We start from the raw sequence: 21032 nt of genomic DNA, 5'->3' as shown, positions 1-21032 counted from the left end.
TTACTAAGGAAGGAAATAAATGATCTTGGAAAACACTATCTTTTATTTATGGGCAAATATACAAAGTACTTAGAACAAACATCTACTTAAATAGAATATCATTTAGTTGCAAATTAATCATGACTGGCCAAGTTTATTATGAATAAGAATAAATAAAATTATATTTGAAATCTTTTTTTTATTTTAAAATGCAGTTGCATCACAGTCTTGTGACTGAGTCAGACAAGGGGAACTTAGGATTCAATTTAATTTGCCACTTTTGGTTCTGTTTTATGATACCCAGGGCCAAAACTGCTTTTATTTACATATTTTTGAAACTTATTAAATATCGTTAATAATTTTAAGTCACATCTAATAAAAGTGTTCTACTGGCTAATCATGGAAGAATTAAACTCAAATGGAAACAGTTCATCAAAATTTGAGATGAGAGATTTTTCTTTTTTCTAAACACCCTTGGATTCTTGTTTCCTGCATATAAAAGGGTTACCTGAAAAGTGCATAAATAGCGTTATCCATATTTCTTGAATGATAGAGTGAATAAACTCAAAATTCATAAGCTTCAGAGACACAGAGACTGTGCTGCCTAAATTCAGATTCAGAATTAGGCACATATTCACTGAATGACTCTGGGCAAATAAACATGATTGTCTTATTGTTAAAAGGAGGAATACAAGCCAAGGTGGTGGCCCATATCTGTAATTGCAGTATGTGGGAGGCTGAGACCGGAGAATCCCAGGTTCTAGGCCATTCTCAGTAATTTAGCAAGACCTTGCTTCAAAATTAAAAGTTAAAAAAAGGTTTGGGGTAGGTGTATCTCAGAGGGAGAATGCCCCTCAGTTCAGTCCTTATTACAAAAAAAGGATTTGCAATAATAATTTCTACATAATTCAGTTTTAGTGAAGCTTAAAATAGTTAAAATATTTAAATTGCTTGGAAGGCTGTTTCAATGTAGCTAATGGCCTGGCCTGCTGACCAAGGGTTTAGAAACGAAAAAGACTGGAAATGAGAGGCAGAAAGGCTAGGTCAAAGGCCTATAGACAGAATGTGGAGGGAGAGTAGAGATTTTTGTATTTTATGTTAATGTCCATTAGGAAGCATCTATCATGCAGAAGCAACACAAAACCAAATAGACAAAATGACCCAGTTTATTAAAAAAAAGTATATACAGCCAGCCTTTGCCTATGAAGCTCCCATAACTACCCAGAAAGCTCGTGAATATTACAGCCTCATGGCAGAGCTGGAAGCTAGAACTGCTTATAGAAGCAAGGTGTCCTACATAGCAGCTTTGCTGTATGAACTGTTAACTCTGATAGTAGCGAGAGATCAGTGCTGAGCATCTGGCAATGTACCATCTTGCGAAGAGACAAAAGAACATTGAGTCAGATTGTCAACTACACTCAGTCCCAAACTGAAATGGCTCTGGCTTGCTCTTGTAGGTATTAATCTATTCTGGGAGTAGGTGTGGCCCTTTGCCCATCAGCTTCTCACCACAACCATTGTACATAAAGTTGATGGAGTGCCTGAATCACAAGCATGGAAACCTACACAAGCATATTTGACCTTGACCAGAAGGTTCATTTCACAGTCACGAAGCTGCAGGAATGAACTCGTGAATACAGGATTCTCTGACTCCCACATGCAGCAGCACCCTAACACCGCTGGCGCGAGCAAGCACTAATGTGGCCGGCAGAAGGTGCTGAGGAAATGCCATCGCAAAGCAAGGATCTGCAAAGACCGACTCTCTTCTCCAAGGTGCATTATACGTACAGAACCGGAGATCTCTATTTTAATCAATGTCCCCAATAGAAAGAAGTCACGGATCTGAGAACTAAGGAGAGGAAAAGGAGTAGCTTCACTAATCACGGTCCCAACATCCATGGGAGGACTCTGCTTTCTGTGAAAGCCATTTTCTCAACCTAAAATTTAACCCAGGCGTGATGGTGCACGCTTATAATTCCAGTACTTGGGAAGTTGAGACCGGAGGATCGTGGTTCATGGACAGCCTCAGGTACTTAGTGAGGCTCTTTGCAACTCACTGAGACCCTGTTTCAAAATAAAGAATAAAAAATAGGGTTGGAGGTGGAGCTCGGAGGTAGAAGGCCCCTAGGTTTCCTCCTCAGTACCACAAAAAAAGAGAAAAAATTAATTCAGTAAGTTCAAGGGTTGAATGATACCAGGGTCTTAGACTTCTCAAGAACAAAGATTAGTGTCACACCACCCGGTGAGTCACTAAAGACCGGCAGAGGTGATGGCTAAGAGTAAAGGAGATTTAGAATGGATAAAAAGAAAAGAAATTATGCATGCACATTGTGATTCCAAAACACAATAATAGGAAACAAAGTAGATGTTTTTTACGTTCTTTTCAATTTCTCCATAGAAAGAGAGGCCCCTTGATCCTTAAATGGGCTGTTCCCCAAATATCTCAAAAAAGGTGATTGCATTGGGTGGATAGAATGGGACCCTTGGAGATGAGGCACATATACTCCCACAGAAAGTAATTGGAAGGTTCACTTTAAAGAGTAACTCATCACACTCTGCCACGTTATAGGCTTGCTTATTTACAAGCTATGTTTCCTTCACTTTCATTCTTTTGAACAGTAGAATCTAGATTTCGTGGCAACTTTTAGCAGCTCTTATTATCCTCATCTACGACCTCCATCCTGCTTTAAAAAAATGAGCCTTTTCCAGTTACTGTCTTACCTTGAGTCTGAAGAATCCAACTGCCTGTGTGAGGGTTCCTCTCGCAGGTTTCAAAAGTACTTTAAAAAGTTCAATATACTCAACATTTAACTCTTATGACCTTTTCTTCAAACACAGGTCTTTTCTGTGCTTTAACTTTCTTGGTAAATAGCCTCCCCTTCCATTCCATGAAGCACTAATATATAGGTCTTTGATTTAATGTCTCATACCCTTACTATATTACATCAAACACCAGTTCTCCTCTCTCTCTCGCTCTCTCATAAACACACATACACACACTTTTTTGTGTGTTACTAGGCACTGAATCCACAGACATTCTAACTCTGAGCTAAGCCACATATATATATATATTTTTTTTTTTTTTTTTTTTTTTTTTAAAGAGAGTCTCATTAAATTCCATAAGGCCTCACTACGTCACTGAGGCTAGCCAGGAACCTACAATCCTCCTATCTCAGCCTTCCAAGTACTGGGATTACAGGCATGCACCACCACACCCAGCTGCTAATGTCTCTGGATTTTCTCTCTTCTCTGAATCATCTTTCTCTAGTCTTTTTAAAGTCCTCTGCAGCTGTTGACACCACATATAGTACCTCCTAACCTAGGTCTTGAATCTACTTTGCCATTCCTCCAATCCATATCCTTATTGCAACAAATATAATTTTATCAAAATACAAACCTGTCAGTGTCGCTCTATTCCTTCTGATGCTATTCACTTCAATTTATCCTCACTTCTATTAAAGAGCAATAACCTTGGGGTGACCTCCACAATCCCGAGTGTTTGTACAGATCTGATATCGCTTCCTACTTCCCTGTATTTCTCCATCTTGTTTTCTGCTTCTTTATCCCTCGTCCCTTCCATCAACTCTTCGGTAGCCTCTGTTTCCTTTGCACATTGTAACTCGTGATGTTAGCATATTTTCCTTTTTATCATCGAAAACATTTGTGGAATACATGAGAAAGCTGAACAGCTTAACATATAACTCAATGGAAAATAAATCTAAGTTTACAAGTCAAGATTGTGAGTTAAACACAAAAGATATCTTGAAAGAGGGGAGTGCTGTTGAATTTATTTTCAGTATTTAGGGAGAAGAAAAAATTACAATTACACAAAGTATCAGAATATGTTCAGAGATGATAGATTTTTCAGAAATCAGGAACCCTGGCCACATAGCAATTTGTTATTCTTTTTATTTGAAATGTAGCATGTATTTGGGAATCTATTAATCACAGACTTCTTGCTCTATTGCTTTTTTCTGTATTTAATTCTTTGGCACACTTTTGCTTTTTTCAATATTAATATTTAACTATTTATAGTAATATTTATTTAAACGTTTAATCTCTAATTAATTTAATGTTTAAGTTCTCAGTCAGTGTTCAAGCCTGTACATTAGAATGCTTTTCTTACCTAACACCAATAAAACCAAATATTTGGAGGCCACAGGCTATTTTTCTAGCTCCAAATTCACTTTTCTTTTTGACTTCTTGATTTTCAGCTTAGCACGTTCATCTTTCATATTTCTTTCTCTCTTTTCCCATTAACTTAACAATACATTTAAAATGTGTTATATAGCCGGGTAGGTGAGTTTTTTTCAGACCGACTTTCCTAGATATTCTTCCTGCCATATAGAGCAAAACTACAAGAGTTTGATTGAGATAATAAAGCCCCAGGTAGGATCAAACAAGGCCATATTTTTATTTTATTTTGAAAATTACTTAGCCATGCTGATTAAAGATGAATATTTGTTTTGAGGGACATACTTTATATAATGGATCTACATACTTTTATCAACCCTGATCAATGGACATACTTTATATAAAGAATCTACATATTTTTATGAACCCTGATAAATGTTATAATCACTCTAAGAAAAAGTTCTGAACCTGTGATGGGGTCACATCTGTATTCAGTACAGATACAACTACACAGTTGAGAGCTTTGCATGTGAGACTTGTATTATAGAATTCACTATACATTTATAATTTAAAATACTGATGTACTACTCCAGGTTAAATATAATGATGTATTGCATATTCAGAAATAAAAGATAATTGTGGATTTTTGTCTTCAAACTGTAGTTAAAGAAGCATTAAGCTAATCGAATATTTAGATATTCATATGCATATATGTGCATATGTTTCCATTGTTTATAAAGTACCTTTTTAGAATTTAACTAAATGGATTCAGACCAAATAACTTTTCAGTGGATTTTATGGTCTATTTTTTGCCACACATATCAGTGTATATATGTCCAAATACTATGCAATAGAATTTAGAATACAGTAACAAAATGAGGAAGCTATTTTTCATTATAGGAAACATGTAGTTCAAATGGAACTTACATTTATTTGGACTAAGCTATGCCTTACAGATTCAACTCCAATGGTTGAAATGTATTTCCCTTGTCCTCAAATGTCAGGTGCTTTCCAGAGAGAATAATTTTCAAGGCCAGGAAGAAAAATTAAGCGAAATAACATATGAGCCCTGACTTCTTTATGAATTTTCAGATACTATGCCAATACCAGCAAGACAAAAATGTTTAAAAAATAGATAAAAATGTGAGAATTGCTTTATTCATTGATTGAATTGCCATAAAATGATCTAATTCGACTGATTTTTTATTCTCCTGAACAGACTACCTATTGGGATTTCCTATTTGCTGTAGGCTAGACCTGATGAACAGAAGCTTTCAGAGAGATTACAGCCGAGGAGACCTTGGAGAGGGGCACTTCAGGGGTCCGCGTTGAACTTGTGTCCCCCATTCATGTCTGGCATAATGGCCCAAGGAAGGCTTCTGATGCCATGGTAGCAGCAATTGCAGCAACAGCATTAGCAGCCTTGCCCCAGTGGGTAGTAATGCATCAGCCATTACTAGAGAAGGAATGAAAAAGAAGCCAAGAATCAAAGTGCAATGGTAGCAGTTATGCGATTTTACTTTGGAGAGCAAAACACGGTAGTTACCCTTTGTTTCAGAGGCAGCCATTTTTGCAAGTATGTCAGTGTTCATTTTCATTGCAATTGTTAGTTAAATTTTTTTAAACAAATGATCTAAATTTTTTGTGCAGCCAGGTTTACCCGTATCTACTCACATGTAGGCATACTTTTAGAAAGTGGTTATTGAAAGTTATCAGAAAACTCCAGTCCTTGTTCAACTGGAAAAATGACCTTTGTCCATTTCCTTGTTTTACTGTTTGGCTTTTGCAATGTTAATGTATAATCGTATATTTGCTTTAAGATCAAACTGTGAGTAGATGCCTTGGCTAGCTTTAAGTTACTCGAAAAGGTTTTGCTAAATATAGTACCCAGAAAAAAATACCCACATTCTTGAATCTCTACTAATTCTTGATATTCCTATGACTATCCCCAAATTCACAATCTTCATAAAGGAATTTTCTTCAGACTTTTTTGTACAGGCTTATCTAAACACAAAACAGTTGAATATAAATTACTTACAGTTTATAAGAGACAAAGAAATATTTGAATATTATTTATTAAGTATATTTGAGGCTTCACATAAAAGTGAAATACTCCAATTAAACTAAGAGGAAATAGAGAGCAGACTAATGCCTTCTTCATTGCGTTGTAATGTTTTATGAAGAATTTTATGTTCCGTGTGTTATGTTGTGATATCCCTCTGATATCAGTCTGCATAAGAAACAGTTCATTAATTAGTGAGGCATAATACACTACCTAGATGACATTTCATAAAACTTCCTATTATGTCAGAAGGGCAAGTAAGGCCGTTTTGTTTTATTACATACTTATAAATGATAGAAAACCTTTTGCATAATTCATTTTCTTTACCCAATAGTTTTTAGAACTTTATTATAGCTACTTAACAAAATGTCATATACTATTTATAAGTTATTTTCTGATTGCTTTACTAAATGCATGATTGTTAACTAAAAAACTCAGGAATATTACTCTCTGTACCTCTAACTATATCAAACATTGCAGAACTTCGAACAGAATCTTAAATATTTGTTTTGAATATAAACAAATTGAAGAATACTTCATGATTTAAAATTGCACTCACATTATTAAATAAATAAAAGATGAAGGGCATATGGTCACATATGTTTGGTTTTTTTATATGTTTTAAAATGTAATAGCTGGGCATAGTGGTTCACGCTTTTAATCCCAGCATTTGGGAGGCTGAGACAGGAGGATGGTGGTTCGCAGACAGCCTGAGCTGCTACTTAGTGAGGCCCTCTGCAACTCAGTGAGACCCTGTTTCAAAATAAATAATAAAAAATAGGGCTGGGGATGTACCTCAAAGGTGGAATGCCCTGGGTTCAATCCCCAATAGTGCAAAAAAAAAAGTAATATAATTATATAACAATGGGAAGATATACTCAAACTGAGTTATTTTGGCAATGGGATGTAAAAATTCAGAAATTTCAATAAGATCTTATTTAATTAAAAATATTAAATATAGAGAACACCTACAAATAAAGATATAGTAGTCTTATACGTTATATATTACATAAAAATCCCTGCTGGAAACTAAGTAGCTCTGTATTATTATTTCTCAGTTAACACATGAATGTGTCCATTAATATAAGAATAATATAGCCAGGTGTGGTGGGGGCATGCTTGTAATTTCAGTATTTGGGAGGCTGAGACAGGAGGATTGCAGCTTTTGGGCCTACCTCAGCTATTTAGTGAGGCTCTCTGAATATAGTGAGACCCTGTTTCAAAAATTAAAATAAAATGTGTTGGGGTGTATCTTGGAGGTAAAATGCCCATAGGTCCAATTTCCAGTCCGCAAAAAATTAAATAAATAAAACAAAAATAAAAAATCAGGAGTAATATTGCTTATGCCAGTTGGGCTTATATTTTCTCATGAAATAAGTTATATGTCTTATTTTAAACCCTTTCACTTTACTCTTCTAAATAATAGATGGTAATTTTCTCAGGCTATAAATTTGGTTGTAAAGAAAGAATAAAATATAAAAACACTTAATAAAAGTGTAATTCACTGAAAGAAATAGTAGATGCTGAAATCAACAGAACTTTCCTTCAAAGAGCATTAAAATGAACTTCAGCGAGGGATTAAAGATGGCGGGATGGAAGATGGCAGCATGATCAATTGCTCTAAGACTTGAAACTTGGCCAGCAGGAGGAGAGGTTCTTGGCAAGAGAAGCAGTTAGAGCTCTAGCAAAAGAAAGACAATTCGAGCATTATTGAATTTGAGGCGGCACAGAAAGCAGAGGACTGTGAGGAGCTCCGTGCATCTCCTCTAGTGAGCAAAGAGTGGATGTGGGGCCATGTTGGGGAGCCCACAATGAATTTGTGACTGTCCAAATCAGGCGGCTCTCAGAGACCAACTCTAGCAAAGAAAAAGCTAAATCTTGTCAAGCCAGTGATTGCAGAGAACCAACAATATAAACCAATTTCATTCTTTTCTCCAAGTTTGAATACCTTAAGACCAGGAAACTCCAGCGAAGTCCTGCTTCTGAAATCTTCTGGACTGAGGAACTATACGTCCTTCCTGCAGCGACCTGAGTGGCTACAACCAGCCTCATCTATACTAAGAATCTTCGAACTGTCCAGCCAAACCACCCGGTGAGTACCTGTAGCGGTAACAGAATGTGTTGTTACCTAGAGACTACAGAGTCTTTCTGCAGAGACCAGAGCAGCTATAATGGAGCTCATAAAGACCATGAGTTTATAAAAATGTTCCATCAGGAGCCTACGTGGCTGCAAATAGCCAGCTCAGCTGACAACGACCAAACCCATGGGCTCTGTGAGTTTTTAAACCATCTCTTCACATATGAGAAAAAAGGTAAATAACAAGAAATATGAATTAACAGTCTCTCGGAACATGAGGGTAGGGCCCTTGAGTCAGCAGTTCACGGGATCTTCAGCAATGACTCTAAGTCCATCAGTAGTTGGCTCTTGGATATGAAATAACTCAGCCAATTGTGCCACAGGATCAGAAGGCTATAAAGTCTCACCTGGAGGTGTTTGGGCACTGCTAGTATTGATGGCCAGAAAAGTCTCACAGGACGGCAGCTTCCCAGAGGTGCTGTGATGTCCCTGGGGATAAATAACCCAACCACTCATGCCCCAGGCTCAGAACAGTACAATCTCTTCTCTGGTGGACTGTGGGCCCTGTAAACAGCTGGCAGAATTACAGTGGTGCTCCCTAGTTTTTTCGTCATCATTAATCACCCACTGTATGTTCTACTGTGTGACGACAGAAAAAGATCCATGAAGTTCGTTAATGAGCTATTTAAATGAACCCTTTTTAAAGAAGTTCACCTATGTTTTAAGAATCTTTATGTTGCCATATGGAAGTGTAAAATCCCCCCATTTTTAAATAAAAATTATTGGAGAAAATTAAAAATTTTTGCATAAAAATGGCATGAACTGGCAAAGACATTTTGAGTTTTTGATACATTTAATATTCTTAAGAATAATCCTCTATACCTGTTTTACATATAACTATTGAACTTTAGGCATGAGAGTACATATTTTTCCAAAAGAAAGTATCAGGCTTCATTACTTTCAGAACCCAAACTCAAAGTATGGTGATTTTATAACTTCTTGTCTTGTAGAATGATATGACTTCTCTCTTTGTGGCATTTTTTAGATGTGCTTATGAACAAACGTATTTTAAAAAGATCAATGCTATAAATAAATCAACAAAAGACATGCTATGATATTACTTTGTTTGAAGCAGTAGATCATATTTACCTTAATAACTAATCTTGAGGGTACTAAATTTTACAGTTATTGAGGATTAGAATATTTCCTGAGTGAAATAAATGGCTTCTTTACAAAAGCACAAATGAATAACTACCAGCCTAAGCTACTAGTACACGATATATGTTATGAAGGCAATGACTATTTGGTTATATTTAATAAAAGAGATCAATTATACTTAGAAATATCTCTATTAATTCAGAATAAATAATTTAAAATTGGTTTTAGAGTAAAACAATGCTTATTGGTTAATAATCAACAGGTGGATGTTTATACAAATAGTTTATTTTTATAGTGGAATTGTTCTTTTTTTCTTTTTTTTTAAATTGGTGCATTGTAATCATATCATAGTGAGGTTCAGGGGGACATAAACATATATGTACACAGAATTCATTGTGCATATATGTTTCTCTGACTTCCGACCTGTCATTTAACTCTCCTCATACAAATATTAGCATTAATATAGATAACTTCATATGTGAACAAAGGATTATTTTAACGGTTTCCATCATCAATCAGATCTACCGTTTCACCTCCCCGCCTTCCTCCTCAAATCCTCTGTGACCATTCTACTGTCTCAGTCATTTATATGAAGTCTTCTTTGTCTCCCAATTTCTCTAGCTTCCACATACGATTGAGTTCTTTGTAGCAAGAGATGTGTTAGAGCATTTATTAGGAGGAAGAAGAGAATGAGTTCATACACTTTAGATTACCTGACATAATTGATGAGCTTTATAGACCAATAAGTTAAATTCAATGCGAGAAGGATTTTTGTCCAAATATTATTTAACTCAGAATATGTTCATTTAAATAAATTATATGATGTTCCTCAGAATTGCATATGAAGAGCTAAAGTCAGCGTGGTAATAAATGTACCCGTTGTCACAAAAATAATAGTAATAGAAATGGCATTTAAACCCATGTTTTCAAGCTATATGTTATTACCCTTTGTGGTAAAACACATGAAAAACACAATTCATTTTGAGTTTCATTTGTTGTTCTGTTTTGGAAAGAAACAAGATTATCATTTGTCCTAACAGCACTAGGATTGAATATAAAACATAAAGATAATAGTACCATGGTAACTGACACAGACTTCCTTCTTGCCAAAACCCAGAACCACAGGAAGATTATTTTTTATTTTGAAACAGAAAGAAGCCATATTTACTGAATGACTATTAACCAAAGATATTTTGTGTCAACATTATTGACTACTATTCAGCTAATGTTTAATATAATTTTATATTTTTTATTTTCTATGTAAGGAAATGAATCACGTGAGAGTTATTTGTATTACAAGAAATAGAATAATCATGAATATCAAACCAAGCCTTTATTTATTATGTGAACTGTGATATGTTAACAAAGGCTTGATAATGAAACTGGTGGGAAATGGGCAAAGTATGCTTTCATTTACATTCAGATAAAAATAAAAAAGAGCACTCCATTCCAGTTTCATTGGCCATGCTCCTTTCCCTGCTCTTTACTTGATTGGTTATTATCCCCCTTCTCTAAAATCACAGCTAGGATACAAAATGTCCTTTTGAATACTAAACGGCTGTCATGTTTTTCCATTCTCAAAACAACATTTCTACATCACTGCTCTGATAATTTAAGAAAAAAGTATTATTTTCATTGAGATTTTTAGTTTTAATGACTATTTCTCTAGAGTCAAGTGACTATTCACTCAAGTTCAATGAAGACTTGTCTCTTGGTTTCTAAGTGCAAACTAGCACAACATGATGAATAGGTTATTGTTTTGAATGACATTACAGTTAGCCCTAAACGTATAGTGCTGGGTTTGTGTTTTAACAATGTCAAGATGCACAGAGTTATCAATCACTTAGTACTCCAATGTAATGCTACTTGTAAATTGAACAGTATGCGACTTGACAAAGAAATCTTTATATAAGATTGTGTAAGTCAACAGGTTCAACAACTACTTCTTTGACTAGTTGTACACTAGAACATTGTTCTGTAAGAACAGACCTATGCCCTTAATCACTTAAAGTGCTTGCATGTTGAAACCCATTTCTGAATAACAACAGCATACTACAATTTCATGTGAATTCAAGTTTCAAATTCAGACCGAGTAAAACTTATACTACATTGTACCATTTCTATTAAAATTGTATATACTACCTCTCCAACTTATCTTATCTGACTCATTACATTTTACTAATAAATATTAAATACTCTAAATAGTTTCTTGATATGTCTATGAATATATGTCTAAGGAAATACTATGTTTTATATTTTATTTTCTCATTTTTAATGTTACTGGAGATTGAACACAGAATTCTATCTCCAAGTTACATGCTGAGCTTTCTTAATAGTGTCTTTAAGTTGATGAGACTGGCCTCAAACTTGCAATAGTCCTGTCTCAATCTCCCAAGTAGTAGAACTATAGTTATGTGCCAACCATGCCTGGCTTAGAGAGAAGCTTTTGAAGGAATAGTTATCACAAATTTATTTTACTCAAAAATATATCTACTACTTACATCGTGGAAGAAATATATGAGTTAAAAAACAACCTGTCATGCATACTTGTCAACCTGTCACACATACTTGTAATCCTCGCACTTGGGAGGCTGAGGCAGGAGCATCACACAGGTTCGAAGCCAGCCTCAGCTACTTAGTGAGGCTCTCAGCAACTTAGTGAGACCCTGTTTCCAAATAAAATATAAAGTAGGGCTGGGAATATTGCCCGGAGGTAGAAAGCCTCTGGGTTCCACCCCCAGTACCACACACAAGCACACACAATATAAATAAATAAATAAATAAATAAATAAATAAATAAATCTGTCAAAGGTTAGATAAATTAATAAATGGTTAAACTACAGGACAACATTGACTGACACCAGACAGGATTTATGAAGCTTGCTTCTACATAGGCATAAAATATTCATAAATATTGTAAGTGGTGACCTGAAATAATACCTGCTTTCAAATGATTAGAAAACATTGGGTTTATTCATATTACTAAGTTTACTATACCAAAGATATTTTATAACTGTCCTATAATCCTTTACTGACAATCATATATAGCTTCAAAAACTCATTTGAATATATTATGTTCTTTACCTTTTCAAAATGGTTACAAGCTCTCAGCTTTTAATTAAAAAACTCTTAGCTGACAATTTCAGTTCCTGAGTAGTTTCAATATATGCATTGTCAAACTCATTCCCCTCCCCACCCCAGGAAACAGATTTACACTTACCTCAGATGAATTCCAGATAAAGGAGTAAACGGAAAAGAAAAAAACTTGACTATTGCCACTGGTATTTCATTATCTTTCCACTAATTATAGGATTATAATAATATTCTGATTAAAAAAAATTAAAGAGAAAAATTGAACTAAAGCTGCTGGTTAATGTAAAACGGTATAAATTTTTTTGACATTTTTATTGATAAATATATAATGAATTTTGCTTGTGTTTTTCTCTCTAAAATTTTCAGTCAGTAGAGAACAAATTGAAATTCCTCAATTTTTTATTTCAATTGCATAGAAATAGCACCCCCCCACACACTAATTTTTTCAGATGCATGACCTTAGGCAGCTCCTTTGCTTTTCTCCCCTCCAATTTTATTTTCATCTATAATTGGACATAATACCTTGGAAAATAAGAATTAAATTTAATACTGTGTGTGAAGTACTTAGCATAAAGTCTGGGACATTGTAGTCCCTCATTAAGTGTTAATAACTACGGAAATGGACTAAAATGGTTCCCTGACTAATTGGGGTCATAGGCCCTTCATCATTAAAAGTAAGTTGAAGCCAGTTTTCTCCAGTATACCAACAGATTCATGCTGAAAAATATAAATAAAATATTCGCAGAGTGATTTATCTAAAAGAGAATCGTTAGATTTATCTTTGTGAAAACCACACTGTGCTGATTTTTGTTGATAAAAGCTGTTGACGGCTCATGGGAAACATAAAATAAAGGAAATACCAACTTTAATCCTGCCACAAATGCTGAACTAAAATCCTCAGGTCTCTAGTCTTATAATGGAACACTTTTATGGTATATTCTAATTTTGCACATGACATGATTGTGGGTTTATTGGATAGTAGTTTAATATGCTTATACTTAGGCTTATCTGGCATCTATGTAGTGGGTTTTTACTACAGATGATTATCACCTGTATAATTATCCATCATCAGAAAAGATCTCATTCTCATTAGAGCATCTAGGTCTCGGAAAGCAGGACCTACTGAGGAGATTCAGACACTTGGACCAAAATTTTAACAAAGGTGAATATGGCTATCATAGCCAATCATGAACAGCAGAAAAGGAAAGAGTTATAAATTAGAAAATACATGTCACTTCCTTCACTGTTTGAGATTTTGATATTTCTCTTTTATTCCACAAGAGTTTTGTTCAAAAATTCCATTTCCATATCAGTTATGCTATAAAAGCTGAAGAAAATACATCCTGATTTAGGAAACTACATTCTGAAAGTTCTCTCTCTCTCTCTCTCTCTCTCTCTCTCTCCATGCACACACACACACACACACACCCCACACACACTCACACAGAATACAGGAAGACATACTATGAGCAACTATCAATTGCAGACCATGAAACCACACAGTCATATGAATCCAGTTTGACTTTATCTGCCTCATTAATCAAAGAAGAGTTTAATATTGGACAGGCTGTGAGATACTGAGAAATCAGTGTCTGGATAATTTATGAACAAAGCAAATTGGAGCAAGCTACAACTATCTACTATATCTTCATTACCCACTCTCATACATCAGAATTTTAGAAATATGGCATCACAGATATAATATAATCCAAATATCTTATTACAAGGATCACAATAAGATACCCAGAAAGGTTAAATAAGTGCCTAGGTCCTCCCATTGTTAGGAAGAATGCTTCGTTGCTATTTACTAACTTTGTTTAGCAAAATTTTGTTCCATGATTTTTTTATATATTTTTCTATCAAATTGAAAGTATCTTTATCAAATATTGGAAGGCAGCTTAAGTTAAAATTTAAGTTAAAATACTGTGAGATGACAGATGTATTAAAAGTAGATACTCAGATGACACGTTGAGGGTTATTTAATGTTTAGTCTACAGTAATAGGAAAAAATTAAGATATCTATTTAAATAAAATTAATGTTAGCAATAAACAATATTTACAAACATCTGAAAATATATTTTTAAATGTGATCATGTAACAGAAGATCAGAGACTCACACTGTGGTCTAAAGTCAGCTTGAAAAAAACATAAACTACTGGGCTTGTAAGGTGGTACCCTCAAAGTATGGTACCTTGGCCTACTGAGTATTATATATATTTTTAATTGGTGTATTGTAGTGCTACATCTCAATGGAGTACAAGATGGTAGAGGACTACATACACACATCACTCATTTAGCTCCCCCTCCCTCCTACTCATGTTTGGCTTAGTGATTAACTTTGATACTTTTTGGATGAAGGGAAGAAGAGAAAAATTCCCTAATCTGCTGAATATTTTAAATCAAAGGAAATTGAGAAAACTATAGAATCAAAGGGGCCACTTTCTGACCTTTCTTCTCCACTCTTCTCCTGAAGACACATCACAGGAGTCATGATTATATATATATATATATATATATATATATATATATATATATATATATTCAGGGGGAAAATGCTGCTACATATGGCTCCAGTAAGAATCTGAACAGGCCTACTTTGCTAAGTTCCCCCAGTTTATTATAATCAGATCACTTCCTTCTGCCATTAAATGATACTTCTCCATGACTGTCCTTCTAAGTACAGTTTTCCCTGAGTCTTTGGGTCTTCATTTCTGAAGGTTTCCATTCACATAAAATTTTGGTTAAATAAACTTGCTGTATTCTTCTCATTTTGCTATTTTTACTTCTTGTTACAGAATGTCAGGCATGAACCTTGCAACAGGTGAAAAGAAAAATATTACTTTTACTGCCTTCCAACACTAATTACATAAATTTTAAAACTTGAGAAAAGTGAAGGTGTTTGTTTCCCTCTTAGCACATGGAAGAATAACAATTTCTTGATATTTTATGTTTAATTATGGTCCAGGGAAAATACCACCCAAAATGTCAATTTTATACAGAATTTTTATAAACAGATTGTGCGGAAAAGAAATATCTTGCAGTAGCCTAACACTATGGGTTTTGAAACAAATAGCTGCTCAAATAGATGTCATCTATCTCACTTTGCATCTATAGATATTTATTGTTGTGAGTTTAAATATACAATAGATGCTTCAGATTTCTTTTCATTAGTTATTACTTTTACTAAGTTAATTAGACCTAAGTTAATAAGATTTTACACTTGCATAAAACAATTGAATATAATTTTAAATCCAAAAATATATTTTAAACACCTTCCATTTTATGCTTTTAACAAGTATTGAAATTTTAAATTTGACAAAAATATAAGGCATGGAATATGATTTCTTCAGTAAGAAATAATGCATTTAGTTTGTCATAGAGGTATTTCCCTCACATTGTTAAATAAGAATGGTCCTTTATTTACTAAATTGTCCAAAGTATGGTAATAATGCAGTAATTTCATACCTAATATGTGTGATTAAAGATAACAAATATATCTTTAGATATTAAGGGGGATCAAGTAAAAATGCCATGAGATGAATATTTCTTTTTTGTTTGTATATATGTGGTTCTATTCTTCATTGTTATATATTATACATCAGAGTAAAATTTGAAAAGGAATTTATTATAATCTTTGTCAGAATGCTTTGTACAGCACATTTATAATGCAAAATTCTCATCTAAAATTCAGTACATTATTTCATGAAGGAGGTATATTATACCCATAAGTCAAACAATACTTTCATGATGAGCTAGTTCCTTGGTGTTGAAAAAAATAAGCAAATGCCATTACACTTCAGTCTGCAAATCACCATTAGATTTACTCTTCACCCGTATGTTAATTATAAAATGTTTTTCCTTATTTTGCTTTTAAGGTCTTCGGTAGTTTCTCAAGATAGCTTTTATCTTCTCTGTAACAACTGAGTTCTAAAAAGATCATTGAAATACTTCCACTACATCCATATTTCACATAAAAAGGTTCAAAACTTCCTGTCTTCTATTATTTACAGTTTTTGAGTACTTTTATTAAACTTAAAAAGAAGATCATAAAAGCATATGTACTGACTCAAAACAAAGATATTTATCCTTATAAATGTTCTTGCATTGGTTAACAGCATAAATTTTTTTCTAGCATTATTTAAAGGCTTTTCTAAGAAAAAGAAAACAATAAAACAGACTCCTCAATATTATGACAAGTGTTAAGTGCTAGTAGTGTTTAGGAAAATACTAAGCAATCAAAGAACGGAGTAGCAACTTAGGAGGCCTGGTAAACAAAACTGTCACAAATACCAAGCTTTTGCATTTCCCTGGGACATGTGATTTAAACAGAAAAGGTCATATAAACACGTGTGATACTGGAAAATTTTAAGTGCACAAATGATAGCAAACTTTACTAATTTGGGCATGTACATTTTAAAATGAAATTCATTGTGAACAGACCATACTAAGGGAAAGTGAATGCCCTCCATAAATGCTGCTGGGAAAACCGGATATCTGCATGCAAAGGAAAAAGAAAGTCTATGTGATACCATATATAAACATTAATTCAAAATGGATTAAAGATGAAATGTGAGATTTGACACCATAAACCTCCTATAAGAAAACATTGAGGACAAAGCTCCTTGACAATGATCTGGGCAACAGCACAGGCAGCAAAAGCAAAAATAAACAAGCGAGATTACATCAAATTGTAAAGTCTGCATAGCAATGGAAGCAGATCAAAAGAAGATCATGAAATCAGAGAAGATAATTGCAAACCATATATCAAATAAGGACTTAATATCCAAATACGTAGCAGTAATTCTGTTCAGCTCCATACGTACAAAAAAGAAAATTTCTGTTTAAAAAAAAATGGGTAGAAACCAGGTGGGTTGGAGCAAACCTATAATCCCAGTACTTGTAAGACTGAGGCAGGAGGATTGAAGGTTGGGGGTCAGACTCAGCAACTTCATGAGATCCTGATTCAAAGTAAAACGAGTTGAATCCGGAGCTCAGATTTAGAATGTCCCTGGATTCAATCCCCAATACAAACAAAACAAAACAATAAAACAAAAACAAAAGGAGAGAAAACAGCATAAGATCTGAAAAAGTACTTTTCATAAAAGTAGCAAACAGGTACTTATATAATAAAGTGTTCAAATTTACTAATCATTAGAGAAGTGCAAATCAAAACTACAATGAGACATCATCTCACCTCAATAACAATTACTATTAACAACAACAACAACAAAAAGATAACAAGTGTTGCCTAGGATTGGGAGAAAAGGAAACCCTTATATGGTTCTCCTGACAAAATGTTACCACTGGCAAAATCAAACTATACAAGATCACTATCCCTGGGCTACTTTTTTACATGTGAATCCACAGCTATCTAAAATAAAGTTAATTCAAGTATTATTTCACCTGGAGTTGTAAAGAAAACAGCACTGCTTATACCATAGATTATCTTATATGGGTGCTGAAAATTGTAGAAGTCATAATGTATTTTTACATCTTTCTTAAGCAAAATAAGTTGAAGTTAAAACTTCATTTGAGTTAAAACTCTCAGCACAAAGATGATAGGATATTTCATTGCAGTCAGACTTAACAATATTAAAAATGAACACCTGCCCCTGGAGTTTTTTATGCAGGGAAGTATGGCTTTGTCCATGACCATGTCTTGGCTGCTGCCATGTTTTGAATGTTTTGCTCAGACCATAATGGTTTCTCACTGATGCGGAGTTTCCCTGTATTATCAACCTCCCAGAAGCCGAGTGACTTCAGCCTAGGTAAGCTGCAGTTTTGGGGGCTCCCATGCCATTACCCCCATTCCTATTTGATATCTTAGCAGTGGTCTCTTACCATGCCCACCTGAGCGGACTGGGTTCTCTCTCCCAAGGACCAATTACTATGTGACTTAATTCATTTTTAAAATGTATGTGTTTTTCTTTATGGCTATGGCCAGTATCAATGGGGCTGGATCTAGTGATGGAACTGGAGAACATTATGCTGTGAGATTAGTCAGTCACAAAAAAATAAGAAATTGCGTACTCTCCCAAGAGAAAATGGGTCATAGGAGGAACTCTAGATGAAGAAGGAGATACTACAGATGAGCAAACAGGGTGACCTAACTGAGGGTAATAGGAGAGGGGAGGAAAATTCCCTAATACACAGGATGTATGTTAATAAACATATAAATGTCAGCCACTAAACCAAACATGAGAGGAGGGAGGGGAGGGAATGGGGCAGGAATTGGAGAGGGGCTAATTGGGTGATGTGTGCATGTATGCCTCCACCATCTTGCACTCCATTAAGATGCATGACTACAATGCATTAATACAAATTTTTAAAAAAATTACATGTGCTCTGAGTGGTTCTTCCTCCAGCTTATTTCCCATAGATAGGGCAATCTAAAGTCCTAAGGCTAAAGAAGTTCGGCAAAACACTCCACTCAAAATATGCTGCTCCAGCATATGGAGTAATTTGAGTTACAGATGCTTAAAAAGTAGCAGATGCAAGAAAATTGCCTGGACCTTCTTTCTCTTTCCTAAAGGGAGGAGATGAAATGAGGATGTTAACTATGTCCTTCCTACACCAGGAGAGTAACCTTTCTACCATCAAAGATAAGTTAAAACTGAAATAAATCCATAAAAATGGACATGTTTAACCCAACCCTTACCTTCTTGTTGACTTCTCCACCCCATTAGAGTTGTATTCCCTGTTGCTTCGTCTTGTCACAATTTCACAATTTAATGATCTTTAATCAATTCAGTATTCAAGTGCCCAGACATGCGGCTTCTTTGGGCCTTCATTTTCTTACAAAACCATCCGATCACATTAAACAAGTTAATACATTAATTTGTATTAATTAAATCTGTATGCTTTTCTCCTGTCAGTCTGTCCTATGTCAGCTTAATTCTCAGGTGCAGTCCAAAATACCTTAATTGATAGAGGTAAAATTTCCTTCCTTTCCAATGACTCCTGAGAGTCCTAGTTCAAACTTTTATTTTTTATACTGTTTCTGACATAATTAGAAATCGGGTCCTCTTTTATTTTCAAAAGTACCCTTGTTTTGTTGACAAATTGTACCATTCCCATATTTATTGTCATGTAGTGTTTGTGTGCGTGTGTGCGCATTATGTACAAACCACCAACATTTGATAAAGCAAACTGAAAAAATTGAATTATTCCTATGTCTTAACAAACACTTCATATCCAACTCCTCATGTTCAAGGCGTGTGTTGATTATATAATCTCAGCAAGCTGTGGTTGACTGGCTAGCTGGTTGCTTATTTTTAAATAAACTTTTTGGAATGTAGCCACACCCATTTTTACAATAGCCGTTGCTATTTTTCTCAATGTGGCACAGTATTTTCAACTAAGACCACGTGCAGGCTGCAAAGTCTAAAATAGCTATCTGGCCACTTTAACAGATTGCTGACTCCTGGCCTACGTTATACTAAAATTTTATGTCAAAGCGAAATATTCAGTATCTAGCACTTTATTTTGAAGGCTGTAAAAGAGATGTGTTAGAAATATGAAGTCCCTGAGGATTGTCCGGGAGACCTTGAAAGTATGATCGCTGTACGTGGTCTCAGCGCTGTTTTGACACATGTCCATGTTTGAAATGAATTACGCAGACCAGTGTTCTCAAAGATGTTCATAGAGGAGCCTCCAAACCTCATGATACAAATGAAGTGATGCTTTATGTACATTTTGGAAAGGGAAGTTGCTTGATTCTCGCCTAGCTTTTGGAATCGTTGGTCTGTCAGCATATGCAGATACATGACCTTCTCCAATTTGTCCTCTTCACAAGAGGAAAAAATAGTCCATTTGAAAATTGTACGTTTCTGAATTAAAAAAAATAATTCTAGCTATAGCAATTTAATTTATTCTGAATTATACATTTATGTATTACATAATTTTTTGTGGTACTGGTGATGGAACCCGGGGTCACTCTACCTCTGAGCTATACCTTCATTCCTATTTTTTATACTTCATTTTGAAACAGGGGTTCACTGAGTTGCAAAGAGCCTCTCTAAGTAGCTGAGGCTGTCTGAGAACTGCGATCCTCCTGTCTCAGCCTCCCAAATGCTGGGATTACAAGCATGTGCCACCAAACCCGGCCCATAATATGTTTTCTTTAAATAATTGTATATGTTTATATACAATAATTTAAGTGTGTTTTTCTAGCTTCAAGTTATATCCCAAGAACGATTTTATTTTTTATTTTGAGACAAGGTTTTGCTAAATTGCCCAGAATGGACTTGAACTTGTGATCATCCTTCTCAGACTCCCAGGTACTGGGATTATAGGTGTGCTCTGCAGGGCTTGTCTGGAAATTGTTCCTATTTCTTTAAACTAAAAAGTTTATTTTATATTTTCTAGTCATATGAGTTATATGTTAGTTGGATAATCTTTAAAAATAAATAATAGAAAATAAAAAATATAGTCTCATTTTCACAAAATTTCATACATTTTAAAGATTATGAATTGTCAGTTAAGTGTGAAAATAAAAATCTTTAAGAAAAAATAAAGGTTGTAAAATAT

The sequence above is a fragment of the Muscardinus avellanarius genome (assembly GCF_963383645.1).
Source record: "Muscardinus avellanarius genome assembly, chromosome: 6".
Lineage (NCBI taxonomy): Eukaryota > Metazoa > Chordata > Mammalia > Rodentia > Gliridae > Muscardinus > Muscardinus avellanarius.
Note: the sequence above shows the minus strand (reverse complement) of the source record.